The sequence below is a fragment of the Carcharhinus amblyrhynchos genome, chromosome 2, assembly GCF_965287045.1.
Source record: "Carcharhinus amblyrhynchos chromosome 2, sCarAmb.v2.hapA, whole genome shotgun sequence".
Lineage (NCBI taxonomy): Eukaryota > Metazoa > Chordata > Chondrichthyes > Carcharhiniformes > Carcharhinidae > Carcharhinus > Carcharhinus amblyrhynchos.
Window position 1 is genome coordinate 32840979 of NC_137325.1, and position 23956 is coordinate 32864934.

Consider the following 23956-nt stretch of genomic DNA (forward strand, 5'->3'; position numbering starts at 1 on the left):
GGTCATTGTAAACGGTAGAAAGAAAGTACACATGGCTGGGTTACTCTGTAATGTTCTCAAAACCTGAACCACAGCACTAGTAGAAGAATGAAAGGGACATGCAGACACAGGTGGCATTGCCACCAAAGAAAAAAGCAAGGTATGTCCTCCGTCTTGTCACTTTACACAAATAATATTTAGTGAAATGGATGTCAATTCATTGGATCGTGATGAAGACTTGACTTTCTGTTTGGAAGCTCTTGGATAAAGTTGTAGGAAAGTTATATTGAAAGATCTGTTAAATACCTATGAGACATGGTCAGAATTTGATAAAGAGTTCAGAAAACAGCAATAAGAACAGAAAATGCTGGATAAACTCAGCAGGTCCAGGAATATCTGCTGAGGAAGTAACAGTATTAACATTTCAAACATTAACACATATCTTCCTGGTTCCCCAGTGTTGCACTTGGAGGGTATCCCAAAGATGTGCCGAGGAACCCCTCTGGGAAGTTCCCATCTAAGTATTTACCCAGCAATTGTCCAGAAGGGCTAACTTCCCCTGGACAATTGTGTTGGGCTGGGAACCATCAACAAAGCAATTTAAGTCATTAACTTTGGATGGTTGCACTAGTTTTACATTTACTGTTACTCTGATGGGTTAGAAGGGGGAAAAAAAACACTTCAAATTTTAGAGTAAGTTTATTAAACATCCAGACTGAACCCTGCCACCCACAACCCCCTCCTCCCTCCACGCACACCTCAACGTCCAGGGAAACCCCCAACTGGGCACCCCACTGATCACGTTATTTCCACCATCTCTCCCCCACCCCACCAATCCCCAAACTGAATGACTTTCGAATATGCCACTGGCAATTGATCTTAACTGGGAATAAATGTCCGAGGAGTTGTATTACATGTCTGCTGTCGCAAATATAATTCCTGGGGCAAAAGTAGTTTCCTTTAAATATGAAATTTTAGATTCAATAGTATGCATGATTGGTTAAATAGTTATCTTGTTTCACTAAATAGTGAGGGTTGGCACAAGGTCAAGCATTGTAAAAGTAATACTTGTTTCAGGTTTGCTGGTGACAATACATTGAGGTTAGAGAGTTGGTTTACTCCAGCCATTTTATATGGAACTCTCTTTTATAACTGTATACATAGCAATGCTGTTGAGTGAATGATGCACGAGCAAGGTACAAAGGAAACTTGAAACAGAGAATGATAAGACAATTAATTTTGGAAAGTTGGTGATCTACAGCTTATCCAGTCAGGGTGTTATCAAAACCTGTTGTTTCTCAGCCGGTTGGACATGTAACAGCACTGGGTGATGAGGTAAAAAAAAATTGTCTGAAATTACATAGGCATTTTTGCTTCATCTTGTCAAAAGCTCTCATCTTGAACACGTTCAATTACTGACCCCTACAGCCATCTGGGACAGAGAATTCCAAAGACTTGCCACCCTTTGAGTGAAGAACTTTCTCTTCTTCTCAGCCCTAAATGACTTGCCCCTTATTGAGACCATAAACCTGGTTCCAGACACTTCCAGCCAGAGGAAACATCCTTCCTGGACTTGACCTGGTTGAGCCCATACTCCAGAGAATAAAGGTCTAGTCTATTTAATCTGTCCTCAGAGGACAACCCCTCCATTCTAGGAATTAGTTTGGTGACTCTTTATTGCATTCTATTGCAAACATATATCTTTCCTTAGATAAGGAGACCAAAACACACAATATGCCAGGTGTGATTTCACTAAGGATCTATATAATTACATCTTTACGTCAATACTCAAATCCTCTTGTAACAAAGGCCATCATACATTTGTTTTAACTGCTTGCTGTACCTGAATGTTAGGTTTCAGTGATTCATGAAAAAGGATACGCAAGTCCCTTTGAAAATCAACATTTCCCAGCCTCTTAATAAATACTCTGCGTTTGTTTTTCCTATCGAAGTGGATAATCTCACATTTCTCCACATTGTATTCCGTTTGTTAAATTTTTGTCCATTCACTTAGCCTCTCCAAATCTCTGAAGCCAGTTTGCATCCTCCTCACAATTCTACCTCATATCACTTGCAAACTTGGAATTATTAAGTTTAAGGTTTTAAAGTTTATTTATTAGTGTTACAAGTAGGCTTACATTAAAACTACAATGAAGATATTGTGAAAGTCCCTTAGTTGCCATACTCTGCCACCTGTTTGGGTACACTGAAGGAGAATTTAGCATGGCCAACGTACCTAACCAGCACATCTTTTGGACTGTGGGGGGAACCCACACAGACGTGGGGAGAATGTGCAGACTACACACAGACAGTGACCCAAGCCAGGAATCGAACACAGGTCCCTGGCGCTGAAAGGCAGCAGTGCTAACCACTGTGTCACCAATTATTACATTTAATCACCTCATTCTAAGTCATTGATACAGACCGTGAATAGCTGAGGCTCAAGCACTGGTCTTTGTGGTCACTGCCCGTGAACCTGAAAATGGCCCATTTACTTCTACTTTGTTTTCTGTCCATTAATCAAATTCTCAATCCATGCCAGTATACGTCACCAACCCCCCACCATCCCACGTGCTCTAACTTGGTTTACTAACCTCGAGTGTAGAGCCTCATCAAAAGTTTCTGAAAATCTAAATATATCACATCCACTGATTTCCCTCATCTAGTCTGCCAGTTACTACATTCACAAAAATATCAAAACCAAGAGTGTTAAACATGATTTCCCTTTCAGAAATTCATTAATTCTGCCCAATCCTTGCATTATTTTTTAAGTGTCCTGTTATCACGTCCTTATTTTAGCATTTTTGCGATGACAGTGTTTTTGTGAGAAACTATATATTAGTTCTTTAAAATGTTAGCCATTGCCTATTCACTGCCATATCTTTCAACATAGTTTCCTAATCCACCACACTAATTTTCCCCTCACACCTTCATAGTTTCATTTGTTTAGCTTTATGACCCTATTTTTTGATTCAATTACATCACTTTCAAACTTAATGTGAAATTGTTTCATATTATGGTCATGCTTTCCTAAAGGCTCCTTTACAACAACTTAGCTCTTTTTCATTGCACAATGCTAGATTTAAAATAACCTGAGACCAGTTGGTTCCTCAATGTACTTCTCTAGGAAAAATACCTTGCACATATTCCAAGAATTTGACCTCCATAACATTAGTACTAATTAGGTTCACCCAGTCTATACTTGGATTGAAATTCCCATGATTACTGCACTATCCTTGTTACAAAGACTTTTGATTTCCTGATTTATACTGTGCTTTATATTACCACTGCTGACTAGTGGCCAATAAAGGACTTTCAGCAAATGTTTTCTGCTCCTTGCTGTTTCTTAGTTCCATCCAAACTGATTTCACATCTTGGGGGAGCCAATAGTCTAGTAATATTATCGCTAGACTATTAATCCAGAAACTCAGCTAATGTTCTGGGGACGCGGGTTCAAATCATGCTATGGCAAATGGTGGAATTTGAATTCAATAAAAATACCTGGAATTAAAAATCTGCTAGCGACCATGAAACCATTGTCGACTGTTGGAAAAACCCATCTGGCTCATTAATGCCCTTGAGGGAAGGAAATCTGCCATTCTTACCAGGTCTGGCCTACATGAAACTCCAGACCCACAGCAATGTGGTTGACTCTCAAGTATCTCGGGCAATTAGGGACAAGCAGTAAATGTTGGCCAGCCAACAATACCTATGTCCCATGAATGAGTAAAAAAAATCTTTGGAATTAAGGTCATCTCTCACTACAGTATACTATAGAACATAGAATATTACAGCGCAGTATAGGCCCTTCGGTCCTCGATGTTGTGCTGACAGTGGAACCAATCTAATGAGCCTCTAACCTAAACTATTCCAATATTATCCATATGCCTATCCAGTGACCATTTGAATGCCCTTAAAGTTGATGAGCCCACTACTGCTGCAAAATACCCTACTAATACCCTCTTTAATTGACAGAGCTAAATAACATCCTTTTCCCAGCATTCTGTCCCTTCTGAATGTTAGGCACTCTTGGATATTCAGGTCCCAGCTTTGGTTTTCTTGTAGCCACTATACTATTTGAAGTTAAGTTCCAATTGTATTCATTTGAGACTTTAACCATACTGGCAACAGGAGATATTTGGTGAAGTAACTCAGGAAATTTTAAAAAGTTGTAATCCCCATTACTTCTGCTTCTTGTGGTCAGCAGGCTCTGCAAGCTTCATTTCAAGCTTGCTACGCACCCTTGTCAATTAAAGCTGCTCCTTATTAACTGCTTCCTACTCACAACCCACTGCTGCCTCACAGCACCAAGGACCAAGATTCAATTCCAGCCTGGATGATGTCTGTGTGGAGTTTGCACATTCTCCCTGTATCTGTTTGTTTCCTCCCACACTCCAAAGTGTGAGATTAGGTGGATTGGCCAAGCTAAATTGCCCCTTAGTGTCCCAAGATGTGTAGGTTAGGGGATTAGCGTATCCTGCTAATAAGTGGGCCAGGGTAAGATAAGTGTATTGGACAGTCAGTGTAGACTCGATGGACTGAATGTCCTCCTTCTGCACTCCTTCCAGAACAATGTGCCCAGGTCATTTTCCCTTCTGGACATGTTGCAATGTCTGTAGATTAGCCTCCAGTTTGTTAACACTGATTCAGAGTTCCTTAAGCCACAGGCACTTACTGCAGATATGGTTTCCATGGATTGCAGTGGCATCCAGGGGCTTCCACATGCTGAAATCATGATCCATCACTTGTCTGGCTATGCTTACTGTGTTAATCAAATTTGTTTTTCGTAATTGTAATTCCCTTCTTCACCAAATCCCCTCACTCACCAAATCCCCAGCTACACACAGTGCGCACTCAGGCAGCACTCAGTGCAGACAAGAAGCACTCAGAGACCCTGTGGGGATAAATCATTTAGAATGGCGATGAGGAGAAATTTCTTCATTTACAATGTGGTGAACCGATGAAATTATACTAGAAGCCAAATTACTAAATGTGTTTAATGAGGAAATAGCTTTCTAGACTCCAAACGTGTCAAGAGGTATGGGGAGAGCACTGGAGTATGGCGTTGTGATCGAGGATCAATCACAATCATGTTGAATGGTCCACCCCTGCTCTTATTTTCTATGTTTCTATGTTCACACTGAAAAATAATGAGTCAGCTCTGCCACAGCTCAAAATCCAGTTTAAGATAGCTACCTACCTAGCTGGAATTGAAAATCTGTTTTAAAAAAAAAGTTCCAAATTATGCTGTCTGCTCCATTCTCTAGGGTGAGATTTGAGAGGCTGGCTAGGGTGAACGTTGGACCATTAGAGGATGAGAGGGGGGACTTGGCGGTAGGGGATGGGGAAATGGCAGAGGCCTTGAATAACTTTTTTGTTTCGGTCTTCACGGAGGAGGACGTGAATAATTTGCCGGGTGTTAGCGATGGAAAGGTGGTAGGACTGGAGGGTCTCAATGACATTATTGTTACTAGAGAGGCGGTGCTCGACAGACTGGAGGGACTGATTGTGGACAAGTCCCCAGGACCAGATGGAATGCATCCAAGGGTTCTGAAAGAAATGGTGGAGGTGACAGTGGATGCCTTGGTGGTTATTTTCCAAATGTCGCTGGATTCCGGGGAAGTGCCGGAAGATTGGAAAACGGCTAATGTTACGCCGTTGTTTAAGAAGGGTGGCAGGCAAAAGGCAGGGAATTATAGGCCGGTTAGTTTAATGTCTGTTGTAGGTAAAATGTTAGAATCCATCATCAAGGAGGAAATAGCGAGGCATCTTGAGGGGAATTGCTTGATAGAGCAGACGCAGCACGGTTTCGTTAAGGGGAAGTCGTGTCTGACAAATTTATTGGAGTTCTATGAGGATGTGTCTAGGGCGGTGGATAGAGGAGAGCTGGTGGATGTGGTCTTTCTTGATTTTCAGAAGGCGTTTGACAAGGTACCTCACAAGAGGTTACTGCAGAAGGTAAGGGGGCATGGAGTTGGGGGTAGGGTGTTAGCGTGGATAGAGGATTGGTTGTCAAATAGGAGGCAGAGAGTGGGGGTTAATGGGTGCTATTCGGATTGGCGGTTGGTGACTAGTGGAGTGCCCCAGGGGTCGGTGCTGGGGCCTCAGCTATTTACCAATTATATAGATGATCTGGAGGAGGGAACCGAGTGTACGGTGTCGAAATTTGCTGATGACACCAAGATTGGTGGAACGGCAAATTACGTGGAGGGTGTGGAGAGTCTGCAGAAGGATCTAGATGGGCTGGGTGAATGGGCCAGGAACTGGCAAATGGAATTTAATGTTGGCAAGTGCGAGGTGGTCCACTTTGGTAGGAATAATGGTAGGAAGGACTATTACTTATGGGACGAAAAACTGCAGCAGGCGGCGGTGCAGAGGGACCTCGGGGTCCTTGTGCATGAGTCGCAAAAACCCAGCCTGCAGGTGCAGCAGGTGGTCAGGAAGGCTAATGGGCTGCTGGCCTTCATAGCGAGGGGGATTGAATATAAAAGTAGGGAGGTCTTGCTGCGGCTGTATAGGGCATTGGTGAGGCCGCAGCTGGAGTACTGTGTGCAGTTTTGGTCGCCGCACTTACGCAAGGATATTTTGGCCTTGGAGGAAGTGCAGAGGAGGTTTACTAGGCTGATACCGGAGTTGAGGGGGTTGAGCTATGAGGAGAGGCTGAATAAACTAGGCTTGTACTCGTTAGAGTTTAGAAGAATGAGGGGAGATCTCATTGAGACATATAAGACGATGAATGGGATGGATAGGATAGAGGTGGAGAGACTCTTCCCGCTCAGAAAGGACAGTAGGACTAGGGGGCACAGTCTCAAGATAAAGGGGGGGGCGGTTTAGAACGGAGTTGAGGAGGAACTTCTTCACTCAAAGGGTGGTGAATCTCTGGAATTCTCTGCCCGTTGAGGTGGTGGAGGCTACCTCGCTAAATATTTTTAAGACGCAGGTTGATGGGTTTTTGATAAGCGAGGGGATTAAGGGTTATGGGGAGAGGGCGGGAATGTGGAACTGAGCCACGACAGATCAGCCATGATCTTATTGAATGGCGGGGCAGGCTCGAAGGGCTAGATGGCCTACTCCTGCTCCTATTTCTTATGTTCTTATGAAACCACAACCATCTGCCATAGAGTCATGTGTGCTACCAACTAAACCCTGGCTGGCACTTACACAATTGAAGGTGTAGTTTCTGCAAAGTGGTGACTGACATACTTGGCGGATCTATCTATAAGTATTGTAAACTTCTGATGATTCATTCGAATCTCTTTAACCTCCTGCTCCCTTCGCAAAAATATTTCAAAATCTTCACAACATTGCTGCACTGGAGAAGGTTTGGGGCGTGACTGTGGGAGAAGGGAAACAACAATGATTAAGATTTATAGAGAAGGTAAGGGAGGGGGAAGAGTATCACCAGTTACAAGAATTATGAATTGGAGTTAGTCAGCTGCAATGCTAACATAAAATGATAAAAACATTTCCAAATCTGACAGTGTGAACAATCTGCGAAAACGAACACATCCAACAGTTTTGGTGAGGCATATAGTTTTGCATCCACCCAAAGCTGGTTGTGAAGATTAGTGCTTCCAGAAACAGCCCACCTTCACTTAAGTATCACACAAAATTAAACCAATCTCTTCAAATTTTTAAACACAACAAAAGTAATAAGATCTCTGCTTCATGTAGATAATGTTAAAAGACAAATACCAGCTTTAAAAGTTAGAGTCAGTAGAATTCATATTCAACTTGACGCCCTCGTTTATTTGGGTCCAGGTTAAGAGGAACAGTCAGTCACTTTTTATTATTGTTCTTTAGGTTTCGAATATGACCAAAGCTCTGTGGCTATGCAATAACCAAAAGTTCCTGAGAAAGCTGTGCACAGGGACCTTTGGTTATTGCATAGCCGCACAGAGTTGTCATGGGCTTAGATAGAGCAAATTAAATAAATACAATTCTAAAAACAAAAATAGGTACAGTACATGGGGAACCTAGAAAGCAGGGCACAGTTTAAAAATAAAGTCTCTCATTTAAGAGGGAGATGAGGGTCATTAATCTTTAGAATCCACTTCCACAAAGAGCAATGGAAGCTGGGTCACTGAATACATTCACTGCTGAGTTAGAAAGGTTTTTGATTTACAATTCAGGCAAGGGGATTATGGAAGAGCAGCAAAGTAGAGTTAAGGACACAATCAGATCAGTCATTATTTTATTGAATACTGGAGCAGGCACGATGGGCTGAATGGCCTACCTCTGCTCCTATTTCTGATGTTCTTATGTATGGTGCACATGAACATTCATTGCACAGTGGCACGCACAGCTGCCTCACAGCGCCAGCGACCTGGGTGTGACTCCCAGCTTGGGTCACTACCTGTGCGGAGTCTGCATGTCTACCACACCAACCCCACCCCCCACCCATGTGGGTTTCCCCCGGGTGCTCCGGTTTCCTCCCACAGTCTAAAAGACGTTCTGGTTAGGTGCATTGGCCATGCTAGATTCTCCCTCTGTACCCGAACAGGCGCCGAAGTGTGGCAACCATGAGATTTTCACAGTAGCTTCACTGCAGTGTAAACCTGCTTGGGACACTAATAAATAAACTTAAAACCTGAAACTTACACAGGATATTTTCTTCCATTTACACTTCACCTTGAATGTGGAGCATGAATGAGTTCAGTAAAATCATCTAGAAGATGCACCAGTTCACATTAAGCTTCCCCACCTCCATTCAGTTTCGGTACAAATTACCCCAGTTCAGTTGAGAAGCCTATTGGTTCAGATGTGAACAGTATCGACTTTCTGACTCGGTATGATTTTGTATCTTTGTTGAAGAGGAGCTCCACCTTGTGATAGAGTTGGGAGAAAAAAGTCCTGCCTGACTATTTGACATAAAGAGAGATCAACTTTCTGTTGCGCAGCTGAGAATGTCAGGAGTGTTTTCAGCTACTAATTTAGGTAGGCCTGCTAGAGAAATCACAGGAAGTGGTTTGCCTGGGCTTTCGTCATACTTGAAATGAATAGAAAATACAACACTTTCAACAAATGCCTACGTTTTAAAGGTGAACATTATACTGGGGAGAAGTGCTTGCTTTTGGTGGATTTGGATTTTCCTGCACTTCAAAAATCATAACCAACATTCCAAGGCTTCTGCCAAGCATCTAACCCTGTGATCGCAATGGAACTCACCACTTAAGGCACCTATTACAGGGTCAATATGAGTGACTCCACTAACAATCATACTTAAAAGGTAATCTTCTTGAAGCAGATAAGATCCAGAGGGGACTTTGATAGAGCGGATACTGGGAGGATGTTTCCACTTGTGGGAGTGTCTTGAAATAAGAACAAAGTTTAAGAATAAGAGGCTTCCCTTTTAAGGTGGAGATGAGGGGAAATTCTTGCTCTGACAGGGCCATTAGTCTGTGGAATTCTCTTCAGAAACTAATGGAAGCTGGATCATTGAATTTATTCAGGGACTGGAGGGGGGCAGAATGGAGTCGAGACCACAACAAAATCAGCCATGATCTTATTAAATGGCAGAGCAGGTTCAAAGGGCTGAATGGCCTTCTCTGAGTTCTACGTTCCAATGTTCTATTACTATGTTACTAATCCAAAATGTCACATCTACCAAGAGGCTACTCTGGTCGGGAGAAAATACCCGAAATTTTGACTTCTAAACTAAATTAGTGCCATACTTTTCAAGTAAAGAATTTCTCCTTAAAGTAATGTTTCCTATCTCTGGACAATTTTGTCCCCTTTACCTCTGACAGGCTGTAAACTGTAGTAATTCCATAGCTGACAGTCAATAATATCTCACCCAAGAAAGATGTTTTTGTCCCATCCTTGCCTCTCCAACATGTTTTTGACTCCTTGTCACAAGATGTGACTTGTGGAATGCCAGTTACCCTCCTACATCATGCCCACGTGGTCATTCTCCATGTCAGTCTTGACAAGCATGGCATAGCTATACACAAATGGGGCAGCACTCCAGGTACATCCCATGTTAATACATGGGAATTTCCTACAGTGGACCCTGGGTTGATTTTCTGGGGAGAGAATTAGGCATACTTACCAATGCCCCAGTTTAAAATCAAAAGATCATCTGGTAGAAACAGAGTGTAAGACAGCACATCTATCCTTCTGTTCCCTTCTCTTTCCACCATCACAGTATTCAACTAGCCCTGAAATAATCAGAGATTTTCCTTACACTGCCATGTGTCTGTATCACATGTTGATCAAACCTTGTGTGAAAGATTTCCTTACACAAGTCCAAAATTTGTCTTTTCCTGCTCTGCTCCCTTGTCAGCTTGTTGTGGTTTCAGTTTAGGATTTATAAGCACCATATTCTCAGGAACTCTGTTCAGCAATGTTGACATTGGCACCAGGTCAGAAAATGATCTGGCAAAGTCTATTTGGCTAGTCTATTATATTTTCAAATTTTATAGGAAAAAGTAGATTTCCCATTTTGGGTGCAGTTTAATCTTGAATGATTCAACTGAAATTGAAAGCACATACAATGAAGTAAAAAGTGCCATTCATATGCAATTTTCCATCCACAGCTAACCATCATGATTATGTGTGGCTCCAGGTATGTGAAGAAAGTGGATGCATGGTGAAAGCAGCAACCCTATACCAAAAAAAAATCTAAGGGATATATCAGAATAGGGGATGAAAAACCATTCCAGCCTTAGTAAAGATTCAAAGGCACTACAACCTATAAGCTGCATTCAGCAAGACTAAAGGGGACAGCAGTAGACCAAGACCTAATTCCCTATTTAACATGGAGATGCTGCTGCTTTGGACGATTGTAGGGACTGTGGCACTGTTTTGCAATAAAAGTTCCACCCCCATTTTTCTCAGTTCTGCCACCTCTGGACATGATTTCTCTAATGCCCACCATGCTGCCTGCCCAGTCCCCATAAATACTTCGGGCAAAACATCTGCTCCCCTGAGTCAGGAAAATTCCCAACTCCACAAATCCAAATTGGGAAAAAGTGCTCGGACAGTTGGATTTTCATTGGGGGTTCAAATGGGAGTTGGACCCACCATTGCTAGAAACAATGCAGAAAACAGGCTGTCTGAGACTCCCATCTTGGTTTTGTCCCAGCTGGAAAGATGAACAGCTCTCTAGCCCTCACACCTCACCCCCCACATACTCCTCAACCATTCTAACTCATGCCTCCTCATGTTCCCCCATACACTGCCCTTGGCCTCTCATACTTTCCATGCCAACCTGTGGACCCTACTCACCAGCCATGGCCCTTAATAGCCCCTATGCTAACTTAGTGTCAGGACGCATTTTGGACATCCCTTTAATGAAAACTATATCTGTTGAAGGCAGCTGCACTTTTACACATGCAGCTGCTTCTGTTCCTCCCTTTCCCCAGCAAAAGTTAATGAGCGTAGGGTTTGAGGGTGGGGCTTCTGGAATTTGGGCACTGGCACAATTTTGGCTAAGGTGTAGAGCCCTTCCATTCCTGTGAAAGTTGATGTCCTAGTCCCGAACCTAGCTAGCCATACCCTGTCCCTGGGTTAAATCCAGATCTGAAGAATTCAATAGTTCAATCATACATTTTTTCACCTATAGTCCACTGGGGCTGGGCACTGTACAGTAAGCAGAAATTTTGATGGATTTTCCAATATTATACTTAATATAGTGCAAAAGCAAACCATTTGACCCACATGGTCTATGGTACTGTTATGCAGGAGCCTCCTCCCACCCTCTTCCTCTTTGTCAGATTAACCTTCTATTCCTTTCTTCTTAAAGTTTATCTAGCTTCCCCTAGCATAAATAATATTATGAAGACAGGAGTACACGGTCAGTTCCTTGAGCCTGTTCTGCCATTCGATGGGATCATGGCTGATCTGTATCCTATCTGCTTTAGCTTTGTGTTCCTGTGTACATGTGATTAGCAGAAATCAACCAATCTCAGATCAAAATTATCAATTGAGCCAGTATCTAAAGTGTTTTTGTGACTGCGTCCCACATTTCTACCACTCTTTGGCTGAAGAAGTGTTTCCTGACTTCTCAGTCAAACAACCTAGCTTTAATTTTAATGTTCTCTTCTCACCTTAGATTCCCCATCAGCAGAAAAAGTGTCTCTTTATCTTCCCTGTCAATTTCTTTCAAAATCCTACAAAAAGAATTCATTTGCCTTTTTGCTTATATTTTTGTATCTGACTTGTACTTTATCTGATCAATGCACATGGAGTCTTAATGGACCTTCATGCTTCCTAACTTTTTCTCAGTTAATTAAAATTCAGATCTATCCTTTTTTGGTTCAAAATGGATAACTTCACACTTAGTTGCATTAACATCCATCTACAACAAATTTGACCATTCTCTTATCAATGATTCCTTGTAATTTTATCAATCTCATCTATATTATTTACTACATAAGTAATTTTTGAGCTGTCACCAAACTTGGATATATGGCTCTCTAAAGTGTTATCCAAGACATTCATAATTTAATGAATAGTTAAGGCAGATCCTTGTGGGACACCACTTGGGGTGGGATTTTCAGCCCTGCAGTGTGTTTCATCCCACTGGTGGACTTCCAAGCCCACCGCTGTCAATGGGATTTGCCATTCTTCAACCCTCTGCTGCTGGGGAATCCGTTTCAGGGGATCGCTGTCAGCAAGACAGGAAGATCCTGCCGGTGGAAATGGCTAGAAAATCCCACCATTGCAGTCTGAAAGGAAGAAAGCAACAAACCTATTATCTCTATGATCTGTTCTTCTACAATCAGTCTGTGTGCGTTTCTTCCGGGTGCTCTGATTTCCTGCCAGTCAGAAAAACGTGCTAGTTAAGTGCATTGGTCATGCTAAATTCTTCCTGTGTACCCAAACAGGCATTGGACAGTGGCGACTAGGGGATTTTCACAGTAACTTCATTGCAGCGCAATGTGAGCCTACTTTTACTGTTTTAAATAAGGATCAAGAGCCTTGGGGCGTCTCTGGGAATCAATTGATTCCTATGGACCTTCTAACATATTTTCTGGCTCACTTGTTTTACTTGTGAGCTTCTGGGGATTCCCTTAAATGTTTGCATAAGATGTGCACGTTATTGAAGTTTTTCTCTTTTAATCACAGGTGCTTTGGTCCGCCTTGTTGTCCAACCAGGGGCATACACGCGGTGGGTTGTGCGAGGGCTGCTCTTAGATGTTCGAGAGTAGCCTAGTGCTTCACATCAGTAGTGTACACTTAAACTGGACCAGTCGACAGCTCAGTGACTATCACTGTTTGCTGTGCAGATACATGGATTTGGGCCAGTGTCTGTGGGAGTTTGCGCATTCTCGCCGTGCTTGCATGGGTTTTCTCCGGGTGCTCTGGTTTCCTCCCACACCCCAAAGATGTGCTCTTAGGCTGATTGGTGTAACAAATTGTCCCTAAACGAGTCTCCCCTCAATCTGGTTTCCAATGTGGAGTGCCACAAGCATAAACAAGGGTCATGGGTGGAAGAGGGGACTCACAATGTTGAAATGGCGGCGTGGGCTCATTGGGCCTGTTTCCCATGCTGTGTTGTTCTTTGTTCTACTTGAGACACTAATAAAAAAAACCTATCCAATTCCCTAAACAGGTGAATAATTTGCTTTCAATTTCATGACTGTTACTCTTAGCGAACAATCTATTATGTTGAATCTTATTAAATACCTTCCGGAAGTCCTTTTTAAATTACACCCATAAACATTTTCATCTACCACTTTGGCTGCTTCCTCAATAAAATAATCAATTTGTTAGACGTGACCTACCTTTTACAAGTTTGTCTTGGTTCTATCTGACCAACTTCAATTTCTCTACATGCACACTTTTAACTCCAGATTTCAAATAAACTGCCCATATCAGATATTAGATTAACAGATTTATAATCATCTCATTTTTTTGCTCAACTTTTTAAAATAATGATGTTACATTTTCAATCTAAAAGAACAATTTGTAAATCAACAACAGCTTTTGGAGATAATGACTAGAAACACTGACTACTTCCTCACCTGCTTCTTTAGAAATTCTGGGCAGTCCCTTGTTTTTGTCATCAGAATTTGTTACTGGCATTACTTTCCTGAATACTCTTTCTTTACTTTAACTTTCGTGAGTTCAATTCCTTGATTCACTGTTTGCTTTCCTGGAATGTCAGGCACATTATCCTCTTTCTGAAGACTGACACGAAAGCAAGCATTCAACAAGTCTGTCTCTTGCTTTTTACATCTGCAACATTAGACACATTTGTTTTTAAAAGAGCTGATATTAACGTTGATTTTTTTTTCTTTGTATTCTTATATAACTATTGAAAATATTTTGTATTAATTTTGATATCCAAGTTTCCTTTTGCAGTTCTTACAATCTTTTCTGTTGTTCTTTATATGCCCCCCCATCCACTTCTGGGTCTATACTATTATTTGAGCTTTTATTTGTTCCCTATTTTAGTTTTATGGTACCACTCACCCATTTTGTTGACCATGGCAGTTTTGTGCAATCCACATAACCTGTGGAACGTGGGAGTAAACAACACCATCTGGAGAGAACATGCAAACTCCACAGAGTGACCCAAGGCTGGAATTGAACCCAGGTCCCTGGCGCTGTGAGGCAGCAGTGGTAACCTCTGTTCCACCGTGCCGCTCATCGAGGGGTACATACTGGTGCTGTATCATTATTCTGAAATGGCCTTGATGATTCACTCCAGTTATGCCTTAACTGGTGTGACAGTTTAGGTGGAATTTTCCCATCCCACCCGCAACAGTGGGCGGGACAGAACCGTGCAAAGGTCTGTTGATATTGGGCAGATTTTCTGGTCTTGGGGCGAGCACGGCTGGAAATCCTGCCCTTAGTGTTTCAGAACCAAGGCATTGTAATAGGGTCCAGGAGAAAAGTGACTTGCACCTCAAACTATGTAAATGCTGCAATACATTATGAGACAGCAGGACATGACCAAGGCTGCAGTACTGTGTTTACAGCAATGCAATCCCCAACACATGTACATTGTTTCTGTACTGCACACAATCATTTGGGTCTATGTTAGCATCCTGTTTCACATGAGCCACCTCCTTATGATAGCGTGCTCCACATTCTTACCATAGGCTTGGGTAAGGATGTTTCTCCTGAATTTCCCAGTGGATTGAATAGTGACCATCTTATATTTATGACCTCTAGCTTCAGGCTACTCCACAAGTAGAAGCAATTCTTTTAAGTCTACCTTGTTGAACTCTTTCATTATCTTGAAGACTTCTTCCAGATCACCCCTCAGTCTTTCCTTTTCTGGAGGATGCACCTTAAGCTGTTCAGTCTTTCTTGAGTTCAGGCCTGGTATAATTCTTACAATCTTTCCGTATCTTCTGTAAGGCCATTATTCAGATAGTATGCAGCCTCCTTTTTTTCCTACCAGATGCACCACTTTCTTATCTATATTGATGCCAATTACACACCTGTTCTCTTTTTTTTAAATGGTTCTCATTAAAAGTATACTTCCTCTGTATACCTCCCAATTTGGTGCCTCTGCAAATTGTACTTCCCACTCCTGAGCTCAAATCATGAATGTAAACTGTGAGCATCACTGGTTCCAACACCAATCCCTGTTGAACACCATCTCCCACCTTTTTCAATGACTATCCCTGCTCTCCGTTTTCTGTTTTGTAGTCAAGTTGCCATCCGTTCTGCTTCTTGTCAATATGCTCTGACTGTGGATTTAAGTCTATTATGCAATACCTTACCAAAGGCCTTTTGCAAATCTAGATCTATTACATCTATTGCAATACTCTTTTCTACATTTTCTGTCACTTCTTCAATATGGCCTTCCCTTTTGAGATCCATGCTGGCCACTCATTTTTTTATTACATATTTTGAGTAAAGATTCCACTATCTTTCCTACCATTCAACTAAAAGTTTTATAATTCCATGGACTTGTTCTAATTCCTTTTTTCAACCTAGGAATAATAATAGTTGTCTGCCAGTCAAAGACTCCATTTTCCTTTCTAGTGAATTTGAATTCACTAAGGTACAGCAAAAAATTCCAAAGCTTCCTGGCTGAAGAGGGAGAAATTCAGATAAGGAAGAAACAGTGTAACACATGTCAGGTAGAAAATACAATTGAGAACCAAGCAAAATACAGAAGGGAGGTGAAAAAGAAAATAAGAGGGATAAGACTGGCAGCCAACATAAAGGGGGATTCCAAAGTCTTCTCTAGGGATATAAATAATAAGTAGACAGTAAAAGGAATATTGGAGCTGATTAAAGACCAGAAAGATAATTTACACATGGGAGCAGAGGACCTCATGTTAAATGAATACTTTGCATCTGTCTTCATCAAGGAAGCAGTTGCTACTCAGGTCATGGTGATAGAGATGGAAACTCTGTCACTAGAATGGTTCAAAATTGATAAGGAGGCGGCACTGGATAAACCGTCGCACTTAAAATTGACAAGGCACCGGGATTGGATAAGATGCTGCCAAGGATATTGAAGGAAGAGAGAGTGGAAATTGCAAAGGCACTGGCCACAACCTTCCAGTCTTCTCTAGGCTCAAGAGAGATGCCAGATGACTGGAGAACTGCAGATGGTATACCCTTTCCAAAAAAGATTGCAAGAATAAGACCAGAAATTACAGAGCAGTCAGTTTAACTTCACTGGTGGAGAAGCTTCGAGGAACAATTATTCTGGACTGAATTAATTATCACATGGAAAAACATGGGTTGATTCGGAGAAGCCAGCATGGATTTCTAAAAGGAAAATTGTGTCTAACGAACTTGGAGTTTTTTTGAGGAAGTATCAGAAAGCGTTGATGAGGGTAATGCTGCTGTGCGAATGGACTTTCGAAAGGAATAGTTCCACACAACAGATTTGTGAACAAAGTTATAGGTGGAATAAAAGGGCAGTAACAACTGGAATCAGAAACAGTGGAGTAATAGGAAACAATGCATAATGGTTAATGATTATTTTTCAAACTGGAGGATGATTTGTATCGGGGTTGGCATAGGGATCCTTGCTTTTCCTAATGTTAGAGCTTGGTGTGCAGGGGACAATTACAAAGTTTGTGGATTATACAAAACTTGGAAGTATTGTGAACTATGAGAAGAGGAACCTGGGTGTACAGGTATATAAGTCGTTAAAGGTGGTAGGTCAAATGAAGAGAGCAGTTAATGAAGCAGGTTTAAATATCAACAAAGAATGACAAAGAAGTTGATAAAGAAGGGTAGGATAAACTATGAAGCTGGGCTTGCACTTAATATAAAAAAGGATAGTAAGAGTTTTTATAAATATATAAAAAGGAAGAGGCTGACTAGGGTGAACGTTGGACCCTTAGAGGATGAGAGGGGGGACTTAGTGGTAGGGGGTGGGGAAATGGCAGAGGCCTTGAATAACTTTTTTGTTTCGGTCTTCACGGAGGAGGACGTGAATAATTTGCCGGGTGTTAGCGATGGAAAGATGGTAGGAGTGGAGGCCCTGAATGACATTATTGTTACTAGAGAGGCAGTCCTCAAAAGACTGGAGTGGCTGATTGTGGACAAGTCCCCAGGACCGGATGGAATGCACCCAAGGGTTCTGAAAGAAATGGCGGAGTTGATAGTGGATGCCTTGGTGATTGTGGATGCCTTGGTGATTATTTTCCAAACGTCGCTGGATTCCGGGGAAGTGCTGGAAGATTGGAAAACTGCTAATGTTACGCCATTGTTTAAGAAGGGTGACAGGCAAAAGGCAGGGAATTATAGGCCGGTTAGTTTAACGTCTGTTGTAGGTAAAATGTTAGAATCTGTGATCAAGGAGAAAATAGCGAGGCATCTTGAAGAGAATTGTTTGATAGAGCAGACGCAGCACGGTTTTGTTAAGGGGAAGTTGTGACGAATTTATTGGAGTTTTATGAGGATGCGTCTAGGGCGGTGGATAGAGGAGAGCCGGTGGATGTGGTGTTTCTTGATTTTCAGAAGGCGTTTGATAAGGTGCCGCACAAGAGGTTATTACAGAAGGTAAGGGGGCATGGAGTTGGGGGTAGGGTGTTAGCGTGGATAGGGGATTGGCTGTCAAATAGGAGGCAGAGAGTGGGGGTCAATGGGTGCTATTCAGATTGGTGGTTGGTGACTAGTGGAGTGCCCCAGGGGTCGGTGCTGGGGCCTCAGCTATTTACCATTTATATAGATGATCTGGAGAAGGGAACTGAGTGTATGGTGTCAAAATTTGCTGATGACACCGAGATTGGTAGAACGGCAAATTGTGCGGAAGGTGTGGAAAGTCTGCAGAAGGATCTAGATAGGCTGGACGAATGGGCCAGGAACTGGCAAATGGAATTTAACGTTGGCAAGTGTGAAGTTGTCCACTTTGGTAGGAAGGACTATTAGTTACATGGCGGCAAACTGCAGCATGCAACGGTGCAGAGGGACCTCGGGGTCCTTGTGCATGAGTCGCAAAAACCCAGCCTGCAGGTGCAGCAGGTGGTCAGAAAGGCGAATGGGATGCTGGCCTTCATAGCAAGGGGGATTGAATATAAAAGTAGGGAGGTCTTGCTGCAACTGTACAGGGCACTGGTGAGGCCGCAGCTGGAGTACTGTGTGCAGTTTTGGTCGCCGCAGTTACGCAAGGATATTTTAGCCTTGGAGGGAGTGCAGAGGAGGTTTACTAGGCTGATACCGGAGTTGAGGGGGTTGAACTATGAGGAGAGGCTGAATAACTAGGCTTGCCTTGTTAGAGTTTAGAAGAATGAGGGGAGATTTCATTGAGACATATAAGATGATGAATGGGATGGATAGGATAGAGGTGGAGAGACTCTTCCCACTCAGAAAGGACAGTAGGACTAGAGGGCACAGCCTCAAGATAAAGGGGGGGGGGGGGGGGGGGCGGTTTAGAACGGAGTTGAGGAGGAACTTCTTCACTCAAAGGGTGGTGAATCTCTGGAATTCTCTGCCTGTTGAAGTGGTGGAGGCTGCCTCGCTAAATATATTTAAGACGCAGGTTGATGGGTTTTTGATAAGCGAGGGGATTAAGGGTTATGGGGAGAGGGCGGGAAAGTGGAACTGAGCCACGACAGATCAGCCATGATCTTATTGAATGGCGGGGCAGGCTCGAAGGGCTAGATGGCCTACTCCTGCTCCTATTTCTTATGTTCTAAGGCCAACAAATGAACACTGTCTGGAAGCAGAGGTAGTTTTAAATTATCTTTGTATTGTTGTATATTAAAAATAAGGTAGAGATTCAAGTGAATTTATTTTAAGTGTTTCTGTGCAGGATAGAGTAAAACTCTAGTTAGATTCATATTAAACAAAGGTGTTTGCATTGTTGGAATACTGAAAGAAGGGTTGAAAATCCTGGAAGAGGATCCTTGCTGAAAACAATGACAGAAGGTTTTGTTTGAAAGAGGATTCTAAGGTGTCTTTTATAGAGTGGAGTTTGGAAACTTGTGTGGAAGCTGGAGTCACGTAAGACCAGTTGGCTCACAGTGTAATCATCATATTGGGGCATTTGAGAATGCAACAGAAGTTCAATTAGGGTGGCACCTGGTTTTAGAGAGGAGTGTGTTTGAGTACCGTTAGTCTGTTAGTTTACAGGGACTGTACATTTACTGAGGACATTATACAATAAGATATAATTTGTAACTGTTTTCCTTAAAATCTGCATACATTTGTGAAAATAGGTGGGAGTGAAGGAGTATTGTACTGCAGTCAAACTTTTCATGTTTCATATTTTTTCTATTGTTAAAAGCTAATTGGCAGTCCTCTGACTCTGTTCACCATGTTTTCTTAACGAAAGTAAAAGTTACGGTCTTTTGAGCCAACCTTCCCATCCAGTAGTAACATCAACAGGGATCATAACTAAATCTTCCAGACAAAACTGCCTGGTAGCTGTTTAATGATAAAAATTCAGTAATATTACTCAAAGCAAGACTGCTGTCACTTTACTAAAAGTACGCACACAACTTCTAAAACCCAATTTCATTCTCCTGTGGAAATCCATGAAACTCAGAAACAAGACAGCTTTCTGAAGCCCAAGACTTCTTTGACTTGACTGGATAGCTGATTCAAACATCACACCTTCTTCCAACACAGAACCAGGCTGTCTTGCCCACAGCCAGCATGACCCTGATCAATATCTTTTAAGTATCCTTTATCCCTTCCTTATCAGATTCCATTGTCCTCAGTCCCCTTTGAACTTAACTTTTCCAAAATATAAACATTTTTCACGTCTTTCCTGTTGCCCCCACATTTGAATCAAATAAAATTTAATAACCTTCCTTTGTTTACTTATGAAACTTCTATAAGATGTAAAAGCTTTTTATTCCCCTTTGAAATTTAACAGCTGAAAAAAATAAGACCCTCTCTATCTCGTATGCAAATTTCTAAACTTTACTCAAGTCCATTTGACCCTCGCTTCATTACAAATGCATGCATTTATCACTTCCACTCCTTTTCATCTCTTGGGACAAGCTGTCTCTAATAACCTTTTTCCCAACTTAATTTTTTAAATAGACTTCTTTACAGAATAAGACAATATTCCCTGAAAAATATTTTTTAAAATAACATCCATTCTTGCATTGTGACAGTCTGACCTGCCAATTTCAGCCTTCATGAAGCACTGAAAAGTCATAAAACTAACCCTCTGTTTTGTGTTTCCAGTAATCTGTCATGCCTCCTGTGACTTTAACCCCTCTTCTGTGCACTTGCTGATCCCACAATGGCACTGCCGTGGATGAAAATGAACTTTCTCATCTGCTGTACTGTCAAATTCACTGTATACCACCCATTCTCAATTTGTCGCTTTAAAAGGCTCCAAAGTTTTGAAAACGATACTTAGTCCCTCTACCACAGTCATTCCTGAGGGTTATAATTCCAGCAAAGGTTCCTTGGAGATCATGAAATCATCTTGTGAAGCAGAAGCGCGATTGCCTGCGGTTCAGTTGGGCATTTAAACTTATTAGTGTCCCATCTGATTAAAGGTCACGATAGCAGCTGCTACCTTGAATATCTGCCAGTGTATGCATGTACAGTGTTTTTCAACCATGCAGGATTTCAAATGGATGAGAGTAGGAGGTATTGGGGATTCGTTCAACAACGTTTAGAAGTGAAGGGTCAAATCAGGACTTTTCAGATGAAGAGGGACATTGGGGCTCATTGTTCATCTTTGGATGAGGGGAATGTAGTTTCCGTTTTAAAGCTTATTTATTAGTGTCACAAATAGGCTTACATGAGCATTGGGATGAAGTTACTGTAAAAATCCCCTAGTTGCTACGCTCCGGTGCCCATTTGGATATGCTAAGGGAGAATTTAGCATGGCCAAAGCACCTAACCTGCACATCTTTTGGATTGTGGGAGGAAACCGGAGCAGCTGCAGGAAACCCACACAGACACAGGGAGAACGTGTAGACTCCACATACAGAGTGACCCAAGCTGGAATCGAACCCAGGTCCTTGGCACTGTGAGGCAGCAGTGCAAACCATTGTGCCACTATGCTGCCTGTAGAGGAGGAAGAGCAGAAGGTTGGAGATGATCACCCATTGCTAGACCCCACCATGTTGTGGAAGTGTTTCCATCGCAAAGTTTTATCCTGTGTGAAATATTACAAATTAAATCCGGAGGTCCACACCCACTGACCATCACTCCCCCTCTCTATGCACTTAACAGTCCTTCCACATCCATTGCACATATGCTAACATTCAGTGTGAAACAAGAAAAAGGACAGTCTGGCACTTAGTGTGGAGTAATGGACAAGACATGGAAATAGTGCTGAACAATAAATGTATTCTGGTATTATCAAAATGCCCATATACCCTCACTGAATTACAATTTCTTCAACTTCTGCTTCTTACTATTGCTAAATGCCATGTCCCACGTGACATCAGCAAAGAGACAGGCTGCTCAGATCCCTGCCTTGATTACGGAGATATTTTTGACCTACACTAGGGGTCTACAATCTGCAACTCCAAAGCTGCAAGTGGCCCTTTAACATCTCACTTGGGGCTCGCAATTTTTTTTCAGTTGGATCACAATGTGGGGGGTAGGATTAGTAAGTTTATGGATGACACAAAGATTGGGCGGGTGATTAACAGTGAGGCAGAGTATCTTGGCTACAAGAAGATATAGACCGAATAGTCAAATAGGCAGAGAAGTGGCAGATGGAATTTAACCCTGAAAAGTGCGAGGCGATACACTTTGGAACAAGTAATTTGACAAGGAAGTATTCAGTGAACGGCATGACACTAGGATGTTCTGTGGAACAAAGGAAGCTTGGCCTGTGTGTCCATAGATCTCTGAAGGCAGCAAGGTATTTTAGTGGGCTGGTGAAAAAGGCATATGAGACACTTGCCTTTATCAACCAAGGCATAGATTGCAAATGCAAGGAAGTTATGCTGGAGTTGTATAGAACTTTAGTGAGGCCACAGCTGGAGTACCAAGTGCAGTTCTGGTTGCCACATTATAGGAAGGATGTGATTGCACCAGAAGGGGTGCAGAGGAAATTCACCAGGATGTTGCTTGGGCTGGAATATTTATATTATGAAGAGGGGTTGGATAGAAGTGGATTGATTTTGTTGGAGCAGACAGGGGGTGGGGCACAAGATTATGAGGGGCATGGACAGTGTGGATAAGAAGCAGTTGTTCCCCTTAGTTGAAGGATCAGTGATGAGGGTGAACAAGTTCAAAGTGAGGGGCAGGCGGTGTGTGTGTGTGTGTGTGTGTGTGTGTGTGTGTGGAAAGAGAGAGAGAGAGAGAGAAGATATAAGGAAATACTTTTCTACCCAGAAGGTGGTGACAGTCTGGAATGCACTGCTTGGGAAGGTGGTGGGGGTAGACTTGCCTCACGTCCTTACTTCCTTTAAAAAGTACCTGGCATGTCATAATATTCAAGAGTAAGTGTTGGTAATGGGATTAGGTGAAAGGTCCGATGTTTCTCACGTGTCACTGCAGACTCGATGGGCCAAAGGGCCTCTTCTGCATTGGGTGATTCTATGAGAAAAGCCTAAAACCAAATCAGGAAAAGTAAGAGATATGTTTTTACTGTGGAGTTAAAAAGCTAATCTTTATGCTGCATTTCAAAGTTTCAAGTGATTATCTTATCATGGTGCTCTAGATAAACCTGTGCAACTGGCACTGCTACACCAAGATTGCTTCATTGAACAGCTTTTATGATTGTGATCATTACTGCTTCCAATGTAGCAGACCCAAGAAGTTATTCTGAATCTACTCTTACATTAGGTCTGTTTTAATTTTTTTTTTCTTCTGAATTATAGAATCCTTACAATGCAGAAGGAGCCATTTAGTCCATCAAGTCTGCACTGACCACAATCCCACCCAGGTTCTAATTCCATAACTCCACACATTTACCCCGCTAATAACTCTCACACATGGGTCAATTTAGCATGGTCAATCAACCTAACCCACACATCTTTGGACTGAGATACTGCTGGATAAATGAGATAGATAAATTTTATTATATGTGTAAATGGTACACTCTGCCAGAGGCACATCATGATTTGCCAAGTCTTCAGTTTAGAATGTTGACCTTTTGATTTGCAATTTCCAACAGCTTCTATTTTAAGCAATTTGTTTGAAACAAAAACTCTTCAAGTTAAAAATAAAGAAGGTTGTCAACTCTTGGTCTCCACCCTCTGCGTTTTAAAGTCCTAAGGAGCCTCACAGCAAACTGCTTCACCTTCATGTACGCAGGACAGGTTATACTGTGTATATTGAGATGAAAGCATGTCAGGTGTTGGTGAAACATTTAAATGATGAAGAGAGGTTGGATAAAATTGGGTTGATTTTGTTGGAGGGGCATGGGGTGGAATAGTGTTCCCAATTCCATATGTTCCTGTGCCATTATTCAGCTGATTTTGTTGGCAGGGCATGGGGTGGAGGAGAGTTCCCAGTTTCATTGGTTCCTGTGCCATTATCCCTACCCTGGATCACTGCCATATCATTCTTGCTGCTCTGCTGCAGACCAGGTGGTGAGGATCTGTGACAAGTTCCAAGGCCATGGATAAGGAATGTGCTCCTGTTTCAGGTAGACAAGGTGATATCCAAAAATATGCAC

At 42.2% G+C, this 23956-nt stretch overlaps 1 protein-coding gene across 5 annotated transcripts in view; it reads right to left on the bottom strand.

Moving 5' to 3' along the window:
* The window catches only part of LOC145353433 (N-acetyllactosaminide beta-1,6-N-acetylglucosaminyl-transferase-like), a 57296-nt gene that overhangs the window by 12022 nt on the left and 21318 nt on the right, over nucleotides 1–23956 (bottom strand). For 2 of the 5 annotated variants that reach the window (XR_013888703.1, XR_013888700.1), the window contains one exon: nucleotides 13950–14163. The exons of 1 other annotated variant lie outside the window; for it this stretch is intronic. The gene's annotated coding sequence lies outside the window, so the exon portion shown is untranslated. Of the gene's footprint in view, nucleotides 1–7140; nucleotides 7314–13949; nucleotides 14164–23956 lie in introns of all 5 variants that reach the window. 2 more of the 5 variants (XR_013888701.1, XR_013888702.1) reach the window with 2 other exon arrangements.